The sequence below is a fragment of the Camellia sinensis genome, chromosome 9, assembly GCF_055761805.1.
Source record: "Camellia sinensis isolate YWXY chromosome 9, ASM5576180v1, whole genome shotgun sequence".
Classification (NCBI taxonomy): domain Eukaryota; kingdom Viridiplantae; phylum Streptophyta; class Magnoliopsida; order Ericales; family Theaceae; genus Camellia; species Camellia sinensis.
Genome location: NC_138969.1, coordinates 119,917,806 through 119,926,461, shown reverse-complemented (window position 1 = coordinate 119,926,461; position 8,656 = coordinate 119,917,806).

Genomic DNA, 8,656 nt, shown 5'->3' with positions numbered 1-8,656 from the left:
GTCCACAGATTTGCATGCAATTTATTGCTTTCCTAGATTAATGTGTTAATTAATTAGGATTTTGTATTTATTCGGGACTGTATTATTTATTCATTTGGGACTGTATTATTTATTCGAACCCTCCGAGTGAGGGCACAACTGTAATAAGTGTGCGTGTGTGTGATGTATGTCTTCCAACCCCACGTCTTTCTCCCTTTTATTTACCCGCTTATCATGGTTAGATTAGGGCATGTTTCAATTAGCATACAGTATGATAGCATGTTTGCATTCATTCATCTGTCTTGCATGCACCGGGCTCGGCGCATCATACTAACTGCATTTGTATCTCAATTCCAAGTTGAATACATGTTAGTTGTAGCATTTCACATGCCATCTTTAGAATAGCCGAGCCTATCTTAGTTGCATTTTTCATGTGTTGCATTAGGCATTTCTGTATAGTTAGGATCATGCATGGATTTCTAACATAGCTTTTGTTTTGGCTTGGAGTACTCGGTAAGTGTTTATGCATTAGTATCCTTGCATGTGTGTGAGTGACTGCCATGGTAGCATGCTTACCATGAGGCTATATGCTTATGTGATATAAACTGCCTGAATGCCTGTGGGTGAAGGTTGGATTATTTGAATTGGAATAAATGCATTGACTGTGAGCTTTAAGCCCACTAGATAGTGGCAAAATCATGTTTTTCTAAGCCCACCCGAGGGTGGCAAATCCACGTCTTAGCCTACTTACGGGTAGCACCATCAAACCACTTTAAAAAATAAACATGAAATGGTTTGTTTCAATTCAGACGATCAAGTCTATACTTGTATGTTGTGCGCATCACATAGTAAATCTAGGCTAATAACCGGAATAAGAACGCCTAAAGTTTTCAAAACTAGATATCATGGTTAGTAGAGGCCGATCTTTGATCGGGCGAGCGGGGGTGCTCACGAAGTGACCTTCCCCAATCATACCCAAGTTCCCGAGCCGAGGCAACTTTGGTGATGACGGACACGTGGCCTTAGGCAACGAGTCAGGGTTTCCTAAATTTCCCAAAAATAAAATATTTAGGTGGCGACTCAGTATCTGGCAAAGCAGTCCATGTTTGGCACTTCTTTCAAAAAAATCTGTTTTCTCAAAACGATTTGCCGGATTTGGACTCTTTGGTTCAGATTAAGAACCGTGACAATTTGAGAGTCCGAACATGTAGTGAACCCAAATGAACTGAACGGACCTCATCCTCCCAGGGCGTTCGGGGACGTCTACAGTTTCTGGCGACTCCGCTGGGGAACTTAGAGAACTTGATTCGAACTCATGATATCTTGTTTTGACTACACTTATGTGTTTCTTTGCATTGCATTTGCATTGGTGCGCCTAGGACATTGTGTTTGCCATCTGCTATTCCTGAACAGTTTGCCGGAGGCTTGTCTTGTCAAAGCATGACCATAAGGCTGACCGGTTATGGGCTCTGCCAGTATGGGAACACAAACCCCGGTTTTACCGGGGCACCCTTTTCGACCATTCGACCTAGTGCATATTCGGATCCATAGTGACCATTCCAAACTAGGACAGTTTGCTTACCCGATATAGGTTGTTTGAAACCGCTGCGTGCATAGTGAAACCCTAGCTCCTGACAAAATAGGACAGGGAAACCCTCCCCCAACATAGGGGTGTTTTGGCTCTCAATTATCTGTTATGTGCTGTCAGAGTGTGTCTCTACAGGGGTTGCATGTATCAGTTTATGAGTTTGGGGCATCAGGCTTGCGGGCATCAGTTAGTGTTTGAAAATCAGTTATCTGCGGGTATCTGATTCAGTTTTTGGGAACAGTGATTCAGGGATAATGATCAGTGATTGAGGACAGTGTGTGTTCAGCTTACCGACCGTGTGTTGTTATGCCCGGCTGTGTGTTGTGCATTTACTTTAAGTTGATATGCTGTCCGTTTATCTGTTTATTTATTTCCTTATTGCTTTATTTATCTTTTTACTAGGACAGTTTTAGCACAATTGCTTCCGACCAAGTAGATATTCCCCAAGCACTGTGGACAAGAGGTCGCTGACTCAATCGATCTGAGGATCTGGTTGACGGACAACCAGTGTTCCACTCTCTACCCCCGGTTATCAGGCAAAGACCAAGGAAACGCAGTGTATCCGAGCAGAGGTTGCCAGAGCAGTGGATTACCCCATCAGTGGACAGTCAGATTGAGATCCCAATTGTTGCTATAGAAATAGACCTGCCAATAGTTCAGACAAATCAGGGCAGTATGGCGGCACCGACAGGAGTTGAGGAAATGATGCGTCAGATGCAAGAGACCATGAGAGCCATGCAGCAGGACGCTGTTCGCCGGGATGAGTTTGCCAAACAACAGGCCGAGATCACGGCCTAGCAAGCAGAATTAATTGCCAGGCTGCAACAACAAACCAGAGTATCTGCTTCACACCCGGTTCCTCCCCCACCGGGAATCCCAGCACCCGAGGAGGCACCAAATGTCCAGGCAGATACGGACATACCAATGGGGCCAGCTCTGCCCCCAATTCTACCCCAGCTATCTAAGGCACCTACGCCTGTCAATCAACCGGACCCTCCCTTCGAGTTCGAGGTAAACCATACAGCACTGAAACTGACCAAGCTCGAGAAGCTATTCAAAAAATCCCAGGGGGTAAAGGCTATCCCGGATATCGAGGATGAATATACTGACGTGGCTGTAACGTTGCCGGATAGATTCAAAATGCGGCAGATCGATCGCTTCGACGGATCTGATGATCCCATGGTCCACCTTCGGCTATTCTCAGATATATTACGGCCAATGGGCCTCACTAGACCCCAGAAGCTTTCGCTATTCGGTCAGACCCTGTCAGGCGTGGCCACTATTTGGTATGCGAAGTTGGAGGATGATGTCAAGCGGAGTTGGGATGAAATGGCTGAGGCCTTTGTTGCGCAATACTCTTACAACACCCAAATTGAGATCACAACTCGTGATCTCGAAACAATAAGGCGGGAGCACAAGGAGAGTTTCTCGGATTTCGTGACCCGGTGGAGAGCGAAGGCCTCGATGATGACTATAAGGCCCACCGATAAGGACCAGATCAGGATGATTGTACGCAATCTCCAGCCAAAACTGATGCAAAAAATGATTGTGCTCCCCTTCCCCACCTTTTCGGATCTGCACGAGATGGGAGTACAAATTGAAGATGCAATGAAATAGGGTCTGATTGACCAAGACAGAGAGCAACCCCGAAGAACCTTTAACTGCAACAATAATGCAGGCCCAAATGGCGCTGCAACTGCAAGAACTTCGGAGGTAAACATGGTCGCCACCATTCCCCCTCCCCTTCCAAGGCCCATGGCAGCCACACCCTTTTCCGGTGAATCCGGAAGCAATACACAAACCACCAAATACCAACCTAGAGGCCAAAGGACCTTCACTCCATTGTACATGCCCTTGTCCAAGGCTCTAGGGATCTTAATCAGAAAAGGACACCTAAAACCCCTGGAACCGAGGCCGTTGGCAAATCCACCCCCGCCACTCACAACCTAGCCAAATATTGCGCATATCACCAACAACACGGTCATGACACCGACCAATGTTTCAGACTACGTCACGAGATTCAAGATCTCGTTGACAAATAGGTGATTTTGCCACCAGAAAGACCCAATGTCACAACCAACCCACTCCCTACACAACCAAGCTCCACCTCCCAAAAGAATCAACTTTATCCAGACTGGGGTCGTGTCTTACGATCCTAGCATATATATCACCCCGTCCCATCTCCCTAAGCCGGAGGTGTTCCTCCCTGACTGCACTGACTTTTTGTGCATGCTGGGTACCTCCACAACCCAACCTGAGCCAATGGTGGTGACTGTTGAAGACGGTACGGGAGAGATTGCAGAGGGGGATGGAGTTGTTGAATCAGGGTTTGAGTAGTCTGGGAACTTTGCTAGGGAAGCCTATGATCCGAGTGATTACATCCTGTCAGTAGGCCAGTCTAAGCCAAGTGTAGAATTGCCAGAGAAAGCAGAACTGTGTGTGATCCAGGGAGATAGATTTTACCAGGGAACAGATGACGTGGCGGCTATAGAAGAGGACTTTGCCAACCTACAGTTTTTCAATGACCAAGAATCAGGGGGGCACGGCAGTCAACTGGTTTGATTACGAGGAATCGGCAAAGGTTATCGGATGGCTGGATGATCAACCGGATATTGTGGAAGAGTTCCAACCAGAACAGGGCCCGGCAGGGGCGAGAGTATCAATTGTTGCCGGAAGGGCCGGAAGTCAGAATACATTGCCAGAGAGCGCCGGTATGAAGAATTTCCCTCAGGACTTGAGCATTGTGGATGCAGAACCACAAACTGCATTGATGCAGTCAGAACAAGAAAAGTTTTGGGATTCTGAGAGAATCAGGAAGGCAAAAGCCAGTGAAGGGGCCGAAAGTACTGTGGGCACAGGAGCAGAAGACGCGGTGGGCATGTGGGCTAAAGGTACTGCGAGTACGATCACACCAGGGCCGGACAGGTGTCTGTCAGCTGCCGACGGAATGTGGTGGGAAGACGATGATTTATGTCTCACCCACACAGATGAAGATTGGGGGAGTAACCAGCCAGACGACACCTGGTATATCGGCGAGGTTGATCATATGACAAGAAGTGGGCGATATTTCAAACCTCGCACCTAGACCAGCTAGAAGCATCCGGAAAGGATAAGGAAGCTGAGAGACAGAAAGAGAAGCAAATCGAAGAAGAGGCTGTACTGCAGTAGTTAAAGAAGATACAAGTAGACATCTCCATCTGGGGACTGCTTATGGCATCACGAGTACACAGGCAGGCTGTCCTTTCAGCCATGGACAAGGCCAAGCTTTCTATAGACACCACGCTGGAACAACTGGTTGGATTGGTTTTTCCGGGAGGAGGTTCCCCGACGTTGACCTTTTCTGACAAAGAACTACCGCCTGAAGGTGCAAATCATAACAAACCTCTCTACATCTCGGTGGAATGTAGAGGCAAATGGGTACCAGTGGTTCTTGTCGACACGGGATCCACTATTAACGTGTGCCCGTCAAGGACGGCATATGCAATCGGGTTGAAGCCCGCGGACTTCGTGCCAACTACTCAAGTGATCAGAGCCTATGATAACACAAGCAAGGAGGTGATGGGGACTGTCAAAATTCAGACCCAGGTTGGTCCAGGACAACACAACATTGAATTCCATGTCTTGGACGTTCCCGCAACCTTTAACCTACTTTTGGGGCGACCATGGTTGCACCAGGTCAAGGCAGTCTCTTCCACCTTGCATCGGATGTTGAAGTACCCTCACGGGAAAGGGGTAGCTATTGTTTTTTGGAATTCGTCAATCCATCCGCCGCCGAAAGTGTCTACACCAGTCTTGGAAATCGAACATGGCATGGAGGATTTGTTCTTATCAGGGTTTACTTTGGCTGAGGCCTGAATTGTGCAGAACATCATGGCTGTTAATGAGGAAGTGTATGTCAGTGCTCAATCTGTATACCTCATGAACAAGCTTCAACACATCCCCGGGATGGGATTGGGAAAGAGCAGCCGGAAGGGCGTCGCAGCATTGGCCGAAGTGCCACACAATCCGCATACCTTTGGCTTGGGTTATCTGCCCACCAAAGAGGACTGGGTGAGGAAGGGTAAAGAGATGGTTGGGAGAGCCAAAGCAAAGAAGGCGGGGAAGCCTTTTGAGTTGATGCATAGGCCCATTCAGGATACCCTAAACGGACGCTTCGTCCGGGAGGGGGAGGACTTTCCATTTTGTGGCTTCCCAGAGCCATGGCTGAACGCGGAGAGGAAGCGCGTGCCTGGTTTCGAGATCTTCTTCGACCTGCAACTATCAGGGGATGACGTTGCCAAAGAGCAGACGGACCCATTGGCTGAGGTTGGGCAGAGTAAGAAAGTGCAGTCTGAGGACACCGAACTTGAAATGGGGGTAGCGCTGGCGTGGCTACTTTCAGATCCTCCGATCGACCAGGAGTGCTTGGAGGATAACTTCTCGGTATGCGTGATCGAGAATGGAAAGGCTGTGGGCCCGCCAGCAACTATTTTGAATGCATCTATCGCACCCTCTCTCATTTGGCAGTATGAAGAGGGATTTTTGTCCAGCAGCACCAAGTCAGGTAGTGAGCCGGAATCTGATTCCACCTAGTCTTGTGAGTCGGAATCAGGTTCCAGCTCGACTGAGTCTGAGTCTGGTATTCCTGGGGATGATAACCCGGATGCCACAGTCTTGTCAAGGTCGTCTTTTTCTTTCTCTTTTGAGTCTGTTGTAACCGAAGAATCGGACGATTTGGATGTGCTTAATGAGAATCAAGTAGTTGTGGTTTCTGAGTACTTTTCTGTGCCCTTGATTTATTGCATTAACTGAGACTTTCAAAATTTTGATGAAAACGACGAGGAAGAAATTCCTCCGGTTTTGCAACGCTTAATTGAACAAGAGCAGGAAAGATTTGTTAAACCCCTAGTTGATGAAATCACTACAATGAATATTGGTACTGAGGAGGACCCGCGGCTGGTCCAGATCGGGTCCACGTTGTCTTTAGAGGAACGCGAGCGCTTAGTCGCTTTATTAAAAGATTTCAAAGATGTTTTCGCGTGGTCCTACGAAGACATGTCTGGAATCGATCCTGAGATAGTACAGCACCGGATCCCTCTTGACCCCGAGGCCCAACCCGTTAAACAGAAACTCAGGAGGATCCGCCCCGACTGGGCTCTCAAGATTAAGGAAGAGGTCACCAAGCAAATCGACGCAGGCTTCCTGCTGGTATCCGAATACCCGACTTGGTTGGCCAACATCGTCCCAGTACCGAAGAAGGATGGCAGGATCTGTGTGTGCGTGGATTTTCGAGATTTGAACAGAGCTAGTCCGAAGGATGACTTTCCCTTGCCGCATATTGACGAGTTAGTGGACTTCACAGCGGGGCATGATTTGCTCTCATTCATGGATGCCTTCTTAGGCTATAATCAGATAGTGATAGCACCTAAAGACTGGGAGAAGACTGCTTTCACCGCCCCATGGGGGACTTACTGCTACAGAGTGATGCCATTTAGGTTAAAGAATGCTGGAGCTACATATCAACGGGCCGTGGCTACAATATTGCATGATATGATCCACAAAGAGGTTGAGGTGTACATAGACGACATGATTGTGAAGTCCAAAGAAAGAGAGGGCCACTACACCGCCTTGCAAAAGTTCTTTCAAAGGATCAGAGAATTTCGGTTGGGGCTAAATCCTCAGAAGTGTACGTTCGGTGTTACAGCGGGAAAAATGCTGGGGTTTCTGATTACATAAAGGGGCATCGAGGTCGACCCTTCAAAAATCAAGGCCATCTTAGAAATACCACCACCATGGACTGAAAAGGAGGTGCGAGGCTTTCTGGGTAAAGTGCAATTCATAAGACGGTTTATCTCAAAATTAACCTTGACTTGTGAACCACTTTTTGGTCTCCTGAAGAAAGGAAAGAAATTCCAATGGGACGGCTGATGCCAAGCTGCTTTTGAACAGATCAAAGAATACTTGCAGAACCCACCCGTGTTGTCACCGCCAGAGCTGGGGAGACCGTTGATATTGTACCTTTCAGTGACTGAGACCACAATGGGCTGCATGCTCGCGCAAGAATCAGAGGACAAAATGGAGAGAGCCATCTACTATCTGAGCAAGAAGATGCTAGAGTATGAGACTCACTACACACCGTTGGAGAAGGCTTTCTTAGCTTTGGTGTGGGCTACCAGGAAGCTGCAGCACTACCAGTTGGCTCACTCCGTAATGTTGGTTTCACGACTCGATCCCATCAAATATCTTTTCGAGAAATCGGCACTTATGGGTAGGCTAGCTCGTTGGTTGCTGTTGCTTTCCGAATTCGATCTAAAATATGTGACGCGCAAGTCAGTCAAAGGAAGAGCAGTAGCAGAATTCTTAGCCGACCATCCAGTTGAAGGGGGCCGAAGTAGTCGAGTACTTATTCCCAGATGAAGCCATTTTGCACATCGACGATGAAACTTGGATGATGTACTTTGATAGAGCGTCAAATCAGTACGGGTATGGGATAGGAGTGCTGCTGACAGCACCTGACAAGTCCCGTATCCCTCTAGCTTTCAAACTTTGATTCAAAGTCTCGAACAACGAAGCAGAATACGAGGCATGCATTGCCGGTCTAGAAGCGGCCTGGGAACTAGGGGTAAAACGGTTGGACGTCATCGGAGACTCGAACCTTGTTGTCTCTCAAGCAAAAGAGGACTGGAAAGTCAAAGAAGAAAAGATGATGATGTACCACCAGACCTTGGACTTGTTAATTCCTCGGTTTGAGAAGCTAAACTTTGCTCATCTACTAAGAGAGAACAACAGGTTCGCAGATTCTTTAGCAACTCTATCTTCCATGATAGACATCCCGTTCGGAGGCCGGATGCGTCCCGTCATCATTGACCAGAAATTTGCGCCAGCCTACCAGTCAATTGCTGCTATAGATGAGGTTCAAGATGAAAACCCCTGGTATTACGACATTTAGAATTTCTTGGAGAAGGAAGCATACCCGCTAGGGGTAAATGCCAAGGATAAAAGGGCAATCAGAAGAATGGTCGTTCAGTTCATCATCTGTGGGGGTAAGCTGTATAAGAGAGGCCATCTGGGAATGCATAAGCTGTGTGCTGAAGCCGAGGAATCGAAGCG